The sequence below is a fragment of the Pipistrellus hanaki genome (assembly GCF_964339955.1).
Source record: "Pipistrellus hanaki genome assembly, chromosome: 12".
NCBI lineage: Eukaryota > Metazoa > Chordata > Mammalia > Chiroptera > Vespertilionidae > Pipistrellus > Pipistrellus hanaki.
This window is the reverse complement of record NC_140514.1, coordinates 6,751,550-6,767,167: the sequence shown is the minus strand read 5'-3', so window position 1 is coordinate 6,767,167 and position 15,618 is coordinate 6,751,550. Positions and strand designations below refer to the sequence as shown.

The following is a 15,618-nucleotide window of genomic DNA, read 5'->3' as shown; positions in this document are numbered from 1 at the left end:
AGGAAATGAATCAATAGGGTAAAAGTTTTACTGTTCCCCACTCCCTGGCAGTGTATGAGTTTCAATCAAACCAACCAGACAACACACTGTTTACACCAACAGAATAATCACTCCTGGCGGAACTTCTGCAGCCAACAGCTTGTAAAGAAAGAGACCTGTAACAATCCTAAAATCACTGGGGGACGTCTCCCTGGCTACTCTATATATGTTGAATGCCTGTTTTGAAAGCATCAGATAAAATGTCAGGATTTACAATGTGGAGTATGAAGCAAAGGAGATCAGTGAATAAACATAACAGTGCATCCTCCAATAGTATGAAAAAGCTTCCTGCAAAAAGATATGAGCAGTTCTTTAAGAAGGACATGATTTAGACAGAGAAAAGGGAGGGGTTGGGAAAAGAAAGGGCATCTAGGGAGAACAACAGCAGACATACAGCATAGGCCTGGCAGACAGGGAGATCAGGGTTTTTCGAGAATAATTTAAATGAACACATTTTAAGTTTACCTGTAGCTTCTGTTAGTTCTAGATGAGTTTTAGAATACTCAGTGTAGATTGACTACTTCTAGATAAAATGATAAAGGAGGGGAAAATGTTTTGTTTTGTTTTTTTTTAACACAATGGTTCCTCATTTTTAAAATTTACGTAAAATACAAGATGGATAGAAACATAATATTTGACCGTTTTCATGATTGTTTTCAAATACAGTATTAGATTTACTGTAATGAAGTTTAATAACCAGTATGTCTTTGAATTATTAAAGTCTAATTTCAAAGTGGATTTTAAGTAAGCATGAGAATTAGGGAGGGTTTGGAATGAATTCTGGTGAGTTCCTCCACAGATAAATCTGCAGTATTTTTACTTTTCCCTAGATATATTGACTCTGCTTGGATTCTGAGAATTCTTAACCAAACATATTTCATTATAAATTACATTTATAGTTGAAAGAATATAAAATATTATGTATAGAAGTTCTGTTGCCCCTCCTCAACATATCTTGTCAATGTTAAGTTTATTTTTATTCTTTCTCTTGTACCAATGTAAGTATATAAGGCTATGAATTTTCCTCTGAGCTCTGATTTAACTCTGTTCCGTTGTTTTTTTGGAAAATCTGAAATTTAGGTTTTCATCTTTAATCGAAGAGTATTTGAGGAAGATTTTATTTAATTCTAAGTATATTATATCTTGTTATCATGTCTAATTCATTGCATTAGGATAATTTTAATTGTATAGAATCATCTCATATTTTAGAAAAATCATTCTAAACAGGCATGTGTTCAACATATAAAGTTCCAAATATATTTTCTTGCTTATGTTGATAAAGCATACCAGATTCTTAGGTGAATTTTTGTTCATGTGTTCTATCTAGGTCTGAGAATAGTAACTAGAAGTCTCTGATTATTTTTAAAACTTTTAATCTACCATAATTTTTAATTTATAAAGTAACTACCATGCTATTTTATATTTTGTGAATTATACCACTTAACATATTAAGTATTATTCTTTGTGTCAGATAATGCTCATTGACCTAATTTATGCCTTATCTGTAGTCAACACCAAGACCTCTGCTTTTTCTGTATTTCCATTAACTAGTATATCTTTACCATTCTTACCTTTTCTTTTCTTTTGGTTGTTCTGAGTCACCTTGTTTTGTTATGTCTCATATAAATTAGAGTTGAGTTTTGCTTTGTAATTCTGTATAAAAATCCTTTTGCCTTTAAATAATTTGTGATTTAGGCTCATTTCTATTTCTATTTATTAACTAGAGCCCAAGAGCACAAAATCTGTGCACTTGGGGTAGGGGGGATTCCTCAGCTGGGCCTTCACCCTTTCAAATATTTAAAAGTATAATATAAAGGAACTTGGGGATGTCTAACTGCCATGGAGGTGAAAAAGGCTCCCACCACCACTGCTGCACTCCCAGCCTTGAGCCTGGCTTCTGGCTTAGCAGTACTCCCCCTCTGGGAGCACACTGACCACCAGGGGGCAGCTCCTGTGTTGAGCATCTGCCCCCTGGTGGTCAGTGCGTGTCATAGCGACTGGTCATTCTACTGTTCAGTCAATTTGCATATTAGCCTTTTATTATATAGGAAATGGTAGGAATGTTTCCTTTTAATTCCACATTATTCTGTTGTTTTTCTATTTATATTTTTATCTAATGTCTGGAAATTGATAAAGCCTATTCCTTTGTGTTTTATAACATTATTCTAATATTTATAAAGGTTAATCTTTTAGACTATAGTGCTTCCATTAGCTTATATCTTTATGTAATACTTTTTGCCCCTTATTTTTAGACAGCATTACCTCTAAATTAAAATATTAAGAGATAAATCATCTCTTAATTAAAATATCCCAGGATCAAACCTATTTGTAATATTTCAATTTGAAGAGAAGTTGAGATCTATTTAAATATCATAGTTCTTTCTGGAATATATTGTAGGTATCACTTGTTTCCTGGGACTGAATGTTACTATCAAAAAGTATTTTGGAAATTTTATTTCTTTCCCTTAAAACATACCTTTTGCCCAAACCTCATTTTGAGAGTTAAATAGGCCATTATTTATATTTATTTATATTTATAGAACAGAGACATAAACTAGAATGATCCCAGGGTAACAACCATATGGTTTTCCTAGCTACAGATGACTTGATATTTTTATTTGAGAGCCTAAAATTACCTTTCCCTTTTTATCATATTATCTATTATATCCTAGCTTACTGAATTACATTTATCATACAAAAGATATTTTCCTTTCTTTCATTTTCATCCAAATTATATTTCAGTGTTGACAATTCTTAATTTCCTCTTAGTGATTTTTTAATATGTAGATTTTTTATCATTATGGTTCATAAAGTTTTCTTACATTATATTTTAAATATTTTTAATATCTGGTGTTTGTTTTCTTCATTCTCCTTTGCATATATTCTATTCTATATCCATAATTTTCCCTTTTAATATCTCCGCTTTTCATTCATTTCATTTATTTTTTTTCCATTTCTATCTTTATTGTTCATATTAGTTCACTATTACCCATCAGTCATAATTCCTGCCAACTAGAAAGTCTTAAAATGTGCAGGTGTTTCAGCCCCTTTAGTCTCCCCTCATACTGACTCTTGACTTAACTAGGTGACTTGTTGTCTGGCCAAGGTCTCCTCAGCAAATGTGACACATGTAACGGCTTGAGATATACTTGCTTCTAAGCAGTTGTTATCTTGAAATGCTACCATCACCATCTGAGGAAGGTTAGTTTCCATTCCTAACAATAAAGGAGCATATGCAGAGACAGGCTCAGCCACTGCAGCTTATCACAGTCCTCAGCCAATTCACAGCCTCAATTCAGCCACGTGAGTGATCCCACTGAAACTATTATGTGTTACTAGACACACCCTACCCATAAAACTGTGAGAAACATTGTCATTGTTTTAAACCCCCAAATAGTAGGTGTTTTTTTTTTTTTCTTTTTCTTTTTGTATGCATTGTCAGAGAACTTACAGGGAAATTGTCTAGAAGGAGGAGTGGCTGTAACAAAACCCCAAACATGTGGCATTGGCTTTCGAACTGGGCAGCAGATGGAGGCTTGAGAAGTGTGAGGAGCCTGTTGGCAAGGGCTAAAGGAATGGCAAAGAAACTCTGGCAGAGGCTTGCAATGAGTTGAGGAAGTCATTAGCAGCAGAGGAAATGGCAGCCCATATTTCATAATAGCAGAACATTTGGCAAACCCGTCAAGTGTCAGTACACAGGAGATAGAATTGCACCTGATGAACTAGTGGCTCTGACAAAGGGCACTCCTGGCAGAAGGTTGTAATAGCAATTGGCTTCATTTAGGTGCATATGGTAAGGCATAGGAGGAGAGGGATAAGCTAAGAAGAGAATTATTTCATTTGCAAGAGGAATTTAGAGATGAAAAGAGGTAGGGCTTTCTAGGTTGGGAAAGAAAGCAGTTTCGCATTTCCAGACTTTCAAGTTGGCAGCTCTCAGGAAAATAAATGGCCTCTAGGTAAAGACAAAATCAAGCATATGAATGTAAAACCCTTTTCTAGATCTCAGAAAGATTTAAAGTGATTTTTAGTAGACACTCTTATCTAAACAGAAAGTCTTCTAGGGGACTTAAAAACATGATCCCATAGCAGTCTGAGATACCCAACTTAGAGCAAAGACTATCTTAAAGAGTTATGAATGTGAACTTGAGGCACAGATTGACTCCCAGCTATATACACAGGCAATCATCAGAATCTTTAAGATAACTGTATTAGTGTGGACTAAACAGGAGAGAGTTTAAAGTTAAAAGAGCTCTCTGGGCCTCCACCTCAAATTGCCCCACCATCACAGTGCTATTTGGAAACGCTCTATAAGATTTCTTATCACACATTGCCCAGCTAAACACTTGAATAATGAGGTTAATTGAAACTCCACAGAAATTCTGGACTTGATTTTCACTTGGGTCAGAAGGAAGTGAGCAGAGTCAGTTCACTGTACAGAATCAGTGACAACCTTCAAAACTGTGTGGAAAGAAAGGAAAGTTGTTGGGATCTTTGAATTATGAAAAATATTCTTAGCCAACCAAACTTCTACTGGCAGAAAAATGGCCCTGTTTGGGGCACACCTGTGACAAGTTTAATTCTTGACAGCAGTGTAGTGTTATTGTGTAGGTCAAGACCAGAGCTAAGTAAATTCACCTTAACTCCGTGTTTCCTATATGGTATTTAATGTCGGCAAAATTTCTGCTATAATTATGGAAGAATTAGCACCTAAGACCCTCAAGATTGATTAACTTTATCAGAGCCAGAGCCTTAAATTAATTCCTGTACAAAGGCTTTTATCCAAAATAAAATAAAAATCTAATATTAAGCTACTGCCTTTACACAGAATTGTATTAGTTTTCAATTTTATGGAGAGTGAAGTGAAAGCCCATACTTGGAACACGTATCAGAGAGTGATCTATTCAGAGAATCCCTGGAAGATATTTTTGACCATGTGAATGAAGCAAATTTTCCAAACCAAGGCCTTGGATTAACTATTATAAATGGCACTAAAACTTAATGAGCAATTTTGGATAAACTGCCATTTTAGAAGTGGAGTTTGGATACAAACAACTTTGCAAACTTTCAAATATTGGAGAAGAACTTCTGAAGATTGGAGTCTCAAGTAAATGAGCATGCCAATTTTTCTGTAGTCAAAAATCTGCATAAGATTTTGTGATTTTTTAATGTCAGATCTGCTCGGGAAGCATTAAATTCCTTATCTTATTATCAGATATTATAAAATTTTTCAGCACTAATATTTTCAAAACATTTAACTCTTGCATTTCACTCTTCAGATCTTCTGGACATTTTGTCACATGAGGAGAAAATCAAATTTTCTTGTAAATGTTTTCCATTCCATATGTAGACCATACTCCTTTCCCTTTGTTTTCAAATGTTTTAAAAATCACATGTCAAGTTATTATATGGCAAGGATAGTCCATTAAATGTTTTTATATGAAAGCAGAGGAAGAAAGGAAAAAGGGTTGAAAGGAAAGCATAGAGGAAGGAAGGAAGGAAGGAAGGAAGGAAGGAAGGAAGGAAGGAAGGAAGGAAGGAAGGAAGGAAGGAAAGAAGGAAAGAAAAGAGGGAGGGAGAGAGGGAGGGAGGGAGGGAGGGAGGGAGGGAGGGAGGGAAAGGGAAGGAGGAAGGGAGGGGGGAAGGAGGGAGGGAGGGAGGGGGAGGGAGAGAAAGGGAGGGAGGAAGGGAGGGAGGAAGGAGGAGAAAGATGTAAACTTTGAGCATTGTGCTAAGTAATTTTACATAAACTATATATAATTTATTTTTAATTTAATTCAATATCTCAAACACTTTTATGAACATGTTTCACAAATTAGGAAAATGGATTTGAGAAAAGTTAGTTGCTAACACTTTAGACAGAGATATGTAGGGAGACTATAATCCTATCTAATAATCCTATCTAATAAAGAGGTAATATGCAAATTGACCATCACTCCAATATACAAGATGGCTACGCTCATGTGGACACAAGATGGTCACCACAAGATGGCCTGCAGGGGAGGGCAGTTGTGGGTGACCAGGCCTGCAGGGGAGAGCAGATGGGGGGGGGGGACCAGGCCTGTAGGGGATGATAGTTAGGGGTGATCAGGCTGGCAAGGGAGGGAAGTTCGGGAGGGAAGTTCGAGGCAATCAGAACAGCAGGGGAGCAGTTAGGCATCAATCTGGCTGGAAGGGAATAGTTAGCAGGTAATCAGGCTGGCAGGCAGAAGCAGTTAGGGACAATCAGACAGGCAGGCCAGCAGTTGGGAGTGAGCAGTCCTGGATTTTGAGAGGGAGGTCCCACTGGCCTGGCCTGGGATCCAGCCTAAACGGGCAGTTGGACATCCCTCAAGGGGTCTCATATTGGAGAGGGTGCAGGCTGGGCTGAGGGACACCCCTCACCCCATACATGAATTTCATGCTTTGGGTCTCTAGTTGATTATAAAGAACTAAGCCAAGGTAGTTGGCAACTGGGTTTAATTTGATCTATATGCATATGTATTTCCTGACTTTTAAAATGCATATTGAAATTTTACAGAAACAAAGATGTATATAAGCTTTTATTAATTTAAGTATGTGACATAGTAGCATGTCCATTGCTAATGTTATATTAAATTGTTCAAACTTAGCTCTTACTCATCTTACCCCTGTTGTCACCAGTGTGCTATCAGTTGTATGGCTTGCAAAGTCACCAGGTGTAGGCTTACCCTTAAGATACTATACTTAAATTACCCCAGAAGTGTAACATTAACTTTTCCACTTCCCTCACTGGGTTATTTTAAAGCAGGTTCCATGTATCATATTCTTTCATTAGTGAGTATTTCAATATGTATTTCTAAAAGATGACCATTCCTTTTCAAAATGGCACAGTGCCATTATGACCCAAAACTAATTAAAATAATTCTTAATATAATCAAATATATTGTCAGTGAACAAATTTCCCTGGTTGTCTCATAAGTGGTTTGTTACATCAGTGTCCAAAATCTTTATAATGAATGTGGTTGACTTGTCATAGTCTCATAATCATCCTATTTTATTTTCTACTTTTCATGATTTTGTAGTAGCATTTCAAAGCCTTCATTCTATCCCATGCTATTTACACAATTTATTTGAGCAGCTCTCTATTATTGAGTATTTAGCTTATTTCCAAGTTTTTTCTTATTAAACAATATTCCAATGAATATGCATGCAGATAAATCTTTGAGCACACCTAGAATTATCCTATTAGTATTAATTCTTAGAAGTGGAATGCCTCATGGGTTTTTTTTTTAAAGCTTTTGATACAGCTTGTCAAATTACTCTTCAAAATGATTGAACTAATATATACTCATACCAGCAGTATGAGTGTATCTGTGCCCCCTACACTCTCATCAACACCGCATATCTTTATTTAAAATATTTGCCAATTTGATAGACCAGAAAGATATCCTGCTGTTTTAATTTGCATTTTTTTGATTAATAGTAAGAGGAATGCCCTGAATCCTTGAATTCTTGTTCAGTGTTCACTATGGCCCAGAAACCCACTTTCTGATAAGTCCACAAAGGACATATATATTTCAAAAAAAAAAAAAAAAAAAGGACAGGAAAATGTAGCTTTTATTTTACTACATTTAAGCAAAAAATTCTACCCCTGGAGAGTCCATAAACTGCAAGAATTTATTTATTTATTTATTTTTCTTAGTGAGGTAAACTTAAGTACTTTTAAAAAATATATTGTTTCCAATAGATGCTTTCACTAGAATGGTGACACTTCCCAATTGGGACACAGTTTCAGACCCATGGTACTGTCAGTCACACCGTTCCAAGAGAATGTGGTCCCTAAAGATCCCTTCATCTCTTTGTCAAACACACACACACACACACACACACACACACACACACATACACACACACAGTAACTCCATATACCATGGCCAAATAGTACCCTTGGAATATTCCTGACCAGCATCCATGCTCCTCTTCCCTGGAGTAGAATTCCTGGGCAGTACGGGGGTGAGGCATGGTGCACACGGATTAGGAAGGAACTGACTTGCCCCAGAATTGGGAATGGCCAGCCAAAGTAAACTTTTTTTTATAGTTTTGTCCATGAGAGTATATCTCTTATGAATCACCTATTCATTTTTCTTGCCAATCAATGAGTGATGAGCAAATGAAAGAATGAATGATCACAGTTTGGGTAAAATCCTTCAATGAGTTACAAGTCCAACAAAGTCCACTGTCTTTTAGTCTAAATTTCACTTTCTTGTCAACTTTTATTGCAGAAACTATCCAGTCTGGTAGCCCTCTATTTTAAAGCAGGCTTTTATGTCTAACTTCTTACTCAGAATTTTTCAAAGTAACTTAAATAGTCTCATGCCTGTGTACCCTTTAAATGTGGCCAGTCAAGATCCCACTGGTCTGAAAAACAATGAATCAAAGATCACAGAACTATTGAGTGTGTGTTTGCTTCTTTCAATGTTGTGTGAAGAAGGACCCTCTTTTCTGAGAATAACCTAACCATATGCCCTGCATTTTTATTCAATTCCTTTCCTTCATCCAGGCTCTTCCTCCACCAGTCACCTCCTCTCTTTTAGATCATCAATCTTACTCTGAGAACTGTAGTAACAAAGCCTTTTAGTCCATCTTTTCACAAATGACTTAAATGTGAAATTCTCTTTTAGTTCTTACAGTGCTTAATTTATCGAAAGGAGTAGCAGAAAATGTGTACTCTGCAGAAAATGTGTACTTGGAATATTGCAATGGCCTGGCAATTAATGTCTTTACAAACTCATATTATGCAATGTCAACATAATTTAGACAGATAGATAGACAGACAGACAGACAAACATGATTCTCCATGGCCTATAGATAAACATTTTTTAAATGGGCTCCAAGGAACTATAGAACACTTAAGATTGTTATTCAGTATGCTCAGATTATTTCTTTGCAGTCAAATATATTTTAGAAATGCCTTTTACATTTGTTCCACTTAAGATTCATAATACACATAAATATTAGCATATTAAACACTCTGAGAAATTTTACACTGAAAAAAAGCTTACTTAACTTCATTTACCTGAAGGTTTTCAATTTATTTGACCATGGAATTGAAATTTTATTTTGGGTTTCTTTTGCCTTTTAATGATTATCCCATTAATATTTTTAGGAAGCACTGTGATAGAACATAGGTGAAGATGTTTGGAATGGCAAATGCTCTAGACTCAGTGTTGCTGAGCTCAGTGTTCTTGTTCATCTTTCCTTAACTCCTATAGCTCTCATCCAATCTCACCACGCCCAATCCTCCAGTGGTCCCTCCAGCTGGCCGACCTCCCATGTCCCTCCCCAGCTCTGATCATGCACTGGTTGGCTCCCTCGGCCTGGCCTGCACCCTCTCACAATCTGGGACCCCTCAGGGGATGTCAAAGAGCCAGTTTTGGCCTGATCCCACAGGCCAGTTCGAGGGAACCCAATGGTGCATGTATTCATACACCGGGCCTCTAGTATTCCATAAATCACAGCCCATGTGACAGCTATTCAGCAAGACCTGCCAACCTATGTTTTATACTCTTTTCTTCTTGGCTATCCTAGAATTTTATTTCTCTTTATAATATTCTATCTATACTATATGTTCTATATATCTGTTTCCCTGTTTAGACTCTTTATCCTAATGGCAAGGTACAAAATGGTATCCATTATTTTATATCTACCTACCAACACAGTGTCTGGCACACTGTCTGTTTTATAAGTTAATTCATTTTCTTACCCAATAAAGTTATTTTCGTTAAGGTATATGGGAAAAAAATCATGTTAAACTTGTCATTTATAAATTTGCATTGATTACTTTGTTAAAATGATGATATTTGGGGTATATTGAATTAAATGACTCATTACTAAAGTTAATTTCACTTACTTTTCTTTACATTTTTCACGTGGCTAATAGACAATTTAAAATCGAACATGGCATATGCTATCTTTTAATTGGCCCTCAGTGGCAGATATGATTCTCATGCACACCAGATATTGAAGTTTGACTCCCACAGCACCTATTGCTACCACTTCTCCTTGTTGCAAAGACTCTAAATAAAAATTATTTCCCCCAAATTCCCTTGAAGTTATTGTTTCAGAGATGATTTTGTTTCATTAATAAGATAGAGAATAAGACTTGACTTGGGTACTAATGAGAGATACAAATCCAGACTATTCATTGATGCAGTTCATAATAGAAGGGACTGGGTTCAGAAATAACAGGTGTGCCCATGCTTTCCCCACTCGTCTGAAAAATATTTTGATTGTGGAAGAATAATCAACTGCCTTGATGGTTCATTTCTGCTTTGTAATGTCAGCAGTCAATCATATAATGTCCCTTTACTTTGTCAACAATTGTATAAGTCATTTAAGAGTCTATAATAACTCTATTTCTTCTTAAACTAACTAAAGTTGATTCTGATCTCTGCATTGGAGCACTTCTCCATACAGAGTTGGTAGAATAGATATTATCCATTTAACATTAAATACATCTGCTAAAGCACACGTATATGCAAGTCACTTGTTAATATCTGTTCCCTCATTGCCTTCTATAATTACAGATGCATAAAAGCCTTAAATAGTGTTGAATGCATTTATATAATATAAGAAAATATCTGAAATAAATGACTATACATTCCATATGTTATAATTTTCATAGGATCTCTTTATTATCTAACATTGAAGTAATGTGATACTAAATTCCACACAATTGCAAAAATCACACTATTTTCTATTGTGCCAACAATTTTTCCTAACAAATGGGTCATCTACAAGGCTTTGATGTTGTTCTTCCTTGGATCAAAAGTGTGTCCTTTTCTTTGTTTTCATCATAAGTACTACATGTATTGCTTTTGATACAACAGAACTAATTCAAACTTTTTGCAAATTACAGCAGAGTTCCTAATGAGGACATGCCCCTGACTTCTCCACCTAAGGGCCTGGGACCTTAGTTTGCTCTTTAGTTCATGGCTTGACATCTTACAGAGAAAATCAAGGAATCGGTGACTGCTTTGAAATGTTCACATCAAGGTCAGAGCAAGCTAAGTTTGGCCGTGCTCAAGCATCTTCATGTTGGAACAAAGGTCAAATGCATTGAGGACTGAGATGGCCCTGATATCCCCATTAGCCAAAGTCCACGGAAATCATAGCTGCCTTGGGACCCTGGGTGCTGCGGGTCAGAGAAGGCACCCGACCATGCCATAGAAGTCTAAAAAAACAATTAAGAGTTCTCTCATTTAATTTTCCCAGTTAATTAGCTCTAGTCCAGAGGATGCCTTTGAATATTCTATCCTTTCCCAGTATGCAAATTTTTAGCTTTCTAAATCAGTGGCGATCATACTAATAACCAGTTGGTGCTAACAGGAGACATAATTCTATAACCATCGGCAGTCTGAGTCTGGCCACCCTTTTGCATAACTCTTTTCCATTTTTAGCTATCATTCCAACTTCAGTGCCACTGACCAGCTCTCCACATGCACACGACCGATTATCAGTGAAGCAGAAAGGGTAAGCTGAAGAATTGCAATATTATCAAAGTGTAGACTTTCTTTGTTTCTAAGGGATCTGACCTTCTAAAGTGGAAGAAAAGCACCAAGAGCTCCTGGAAGAGGATTCAGTGTTAAGTGAGAGATCTTTGGAGTGACTGTGCACATGCATATTTGTGTTTCAGGACCAGAGATAAAAGAGCAAGTAGGATTGATAAGAATGATGCAAAAGGAAGAACAATGGAGCCTTTGGGGAACAGAATTTGACCACACTGGTTCCTGTCCTCACTGTAGGTAATGCTATTAGAACATCATGTTTTAATTCAGAAAAATAGAACTGGGTAGAATGGACTTTTTAGAAGAGCCATTTCTATCAGATAAAACCCTCAGGCATGCTTCTGCTACAATGGACCTGACCCAAAGTGAAATCATTACAGTCTACACAGTTCATGCTTTCGAATGAGTCATTCCTGCAGGGAATCCAGGAATACAGAGAACTCTATAAATGCAATGATCCACCCAAAAGAGAAATTGGGAAGTTTAAAACTCATCTTTGGCTCCCAGGTGGAGGCCATCCAGAGGGCTGGGCATGGAGTTCAATGAATGTGAGTCTTGTTAATGCAGAGCAGCACTTCTCTGTGTGCCTCCCTAGATTCAGTGATGCCATGGGGAAGCACTGCAGCCTTAGGAACAACCTGCAGAGGTGTAACAGCTCTGCCAGCAAACCCTCAAAGACCTTATCATCCTGCTGTTCATCGGCCAAGAGAGCTGGGCACTATTAGGCATATCTGTTTTCAAGACACAGTTTGAAGATATAACATGTTGAACTTTTTTATTCACTCCTCAACCCATACTGTGTGTCCCTCATTCATGGACCCAGGACTCCTTTCCACACTCCTAAAAGTCAGTATACCAGACAAACTCCCGGGTCATTTTCAAATGTCTCCTCAGTCATCATCCTCCCATCCAATCCACAACAACTGAACCTTCTCTCTTGTCACAAACCAGAACTCCCACTCATCACTGCAGTAGCCCAAGACTGATGTCAGCAGGAAAGCAATGCTCTGCGATCTCCTTAGAGTACGGCTGATTTTTAAGGAAATTGGTTCCTTCCCTGGAAGTTCTCAGAGACCTGAACATTTTCTATTAAAAAGACTGCAAAAGACATTCCTATCCATGGTGGGAGATGGGACCAGACCCCTGAGCTCCTTTCAATCTCTGAAATTGGAAGCTGTGAGTAACCTGTGGACAGCTCCACTCTACCACTGTAATACATGTTTTTAAAGAGAAGTTTGAGGTGATGGATATAGAGTTAGGTTCCAGGGGCCCATTCCTAGCTCAGCAACTGCCGGAGGCGAGATAGGTCATGGTTCTATTGCTATTTCCACACCTGACTTAACACAAGCCCCAGGAAGACAATAATACATCATCTTTTTCCTCAGTCAGGGGTACATAAAGTCCATAAAGTTCAACAAAAAAGCCAGTGGGACCCTCATTTTTCTCCTCTCAATGTACTCTCCAAGTCTCTGGGATTTTGACTCAATTGCAATGTAATTTAGGGTCAGGTGAAGAAGAGAACAGGACTGTTGTTGGTTCTGAAATTGGAATAGAGTTGTTTTCGGACACATTAGCCATTGTGTACAGGTAGGCCATTTCAGCGTTCACATATCTTCCTCCTGGCCTTTAAATGTTAGTTGCATTTGCTTTGTTGTTGTAGCAACGATTGTGGCAGGTGTGGGAAAGTCACAGTTGCCAACTGCAGCTGGAGCTGAGGCTGGAATACTAAAGCAGCTGTGGCCTCAGCAGCTGCTCTTAAGATGGACTGGAAGGGAGAAGGAGAGATATGATAGGCAAGTTACTAAAAATGAGTAAGCTTTTACATAACAGAGCTAACAAGATTGCCTCCTTCAGAAAACATGTAATTTTATTCAGAACTGCCAATTTCAGAGATTGAAAGGACCTTCCAGCTAAGGTACTTGAGGGGTCATATCCATTATCATACAAAGCCATTTCCTTAACAAATATGATGAGAAATGACATATCTCACAGCTTGGCTCAAGATCAGTCAACCTAGCATTACAAATAATTTGTTCCTGAGTATAATTATTTCCTGTGGAGATACTATGAGGAACAGCTTTCAAAACTAGCTCAAACTAAACTCACACTAAAGAGGGTATGTTCTGGGTAGGGGTGTGCCTGGTGTCTGTCCTCTAATGCCCTGTGAAATACAATAATTTCACTGGGGCCTGAATTTCTCTGTCTATCACGAAAACGCATTTTGGTTCACATGGCTTAGGATTTGAAAACTTGGGGCTCAGAGACTATTAGGCCCAGCAGATATCAACCCCATGATCTGTCCTGGTGAGTAAAATTCATCATAGAAAGTATTAGAAGGATACAGGACATTTAAGGTTGTCCAGTGTGTTCATAGGAAAGCAGCAGGGGATACAGAGAAGGAGAAGTAGTAGGACAATAGGCATGGTGTTAGTAACATGAATAAGCATGACTACTGGTCAACTTTTTCATAGGATTTGTCTCAAGAACACTGGTGGGGGGAAAAATGAGTCAGTGTCAAATGCATAAATATTATCAGTTTTTATAAACATCCTCTATCTAGTTATATGATTAGTAAAAATCACTCTATTGGTCGAATTTAGGAGGAGGAAGCAAGACAACTTGGCCTTTTGGTGAATAGATCCCCATTTAAGTGCCCAGCAGGCTCGTACACTGAGAAAGTTGGCTTCCTCTAGCTGACACCTTTAGGATGGCCTCCTCATTGTCTACATTGTCTTCTTTCTCATCTCTCCCACCTCCAACATGATCAGTCTGCTTTATTCACATAACCATGGACCCCGGAACGGGGTAAGGGCAAGTGCAGAGGGGGCCACCTCTGGAAAGCAAGGTTGGCAGCACATGTGCATTTAGACAAAAAACAAACAAACAAACAAACAAAAACTTTGAATGAAGACTATGCACACCTTGTAGGACAATTACTTCCTAATATAGATAGAAAATTTTAAAACAGAATTTTCTGAACCACATCTATAATAATAGAAGCATAATATGCTAGTTAGACCAGACGCCCTTCTGGGGTTACTACTGCAAAGGATGAGGCAGCAGCTGGAACTGCTGCCTTACCCCCTCGAAGCCCCTTGCACAAATTTCGTGCACCAGGCCTCTAGTATAGTAAATAAGGTTGCTTGATTTGACAAAGATTCTCAAACAGAATAGATATATTCTGGTGGACTCACAGTGTGTAAATGGTTTATTTCACTCTTCCCAAGACCCATTAACTCTTACTCTGTAGTGTACTAGTAATACTTTCCTAAGATCCCAGACATTGCCTCCAACAGCTTAACAAGTAGTACTATAGTAAACAGGAGAAAAAAAATGAGCACTTATTTACTTAAAGGAAATAAGTTTAAAGACTGTTCTGTTGTCATTGTCTCCCCAAAACAAATGTTGGGGTTAAGCCTTTTTCCTTCTTTTGAATTTAGAGGTATTTAAAATCAATTGAGAATCACTTTCAGAAAACCCAGACTGGTCTTCAAAGATACAGCACTACCTGTGAGTCCATGAAGTGTGACCCTGTGAACATCTGCAAACTCCTGCGGGTTACTACACCTAAAATACCCCCAATCCAGCGTGCCTCTTCCGAGATAAAGGACTCTCCACACACCACAGTCCTGCAAAACACACGGGGGCGGTCTGGTCACGGTTGGATTGTCGCCCAAATTAGTATTCATGAGGGTCCCTTTGACAAATGGAGTTATTATCCACAGATGCTATAAACATAAATCAGGAGGATATCATCAATAATGCTGTATTCTCTTTGTCCTCATCGTGTTTACAGATCTCGCTTTGAGCAGCACATAAACACTTAGAGCATATTGTGGGGAATATGCCACTCATCTTATTAGCTTTCTCTGGCTCCAAGCTCTGATGCTGATCATCCCCTGACAGTGTTTGCCAACAACAAAAGAAGCCTATTGATCACATTGCTTCTCCCTTTGGCAGCCTTTCTGCCCACAATTACCTTGCATCACTTGCCTTAAGTCAAATGTCACAGAACAACTTACAAGGGATGTGTCTATCTAGTAGAGCAAAATGT

General features: G+C 37.8%; 1 protein-coding gene across 4 annotated transcripts in view; it reads right to left on the bottom strand.

The window, feature by feature from the left end:
* The window catches only part of TDRD15 (tudor domain containing 15), a 545,892-nt gene that overhangs the window by 176,616 nt on the left and 353,658 nt on the right, over nt 1–15,618 (bottom strand). The gene's annotated exons all lie outside the window — the stretch shown is intronic.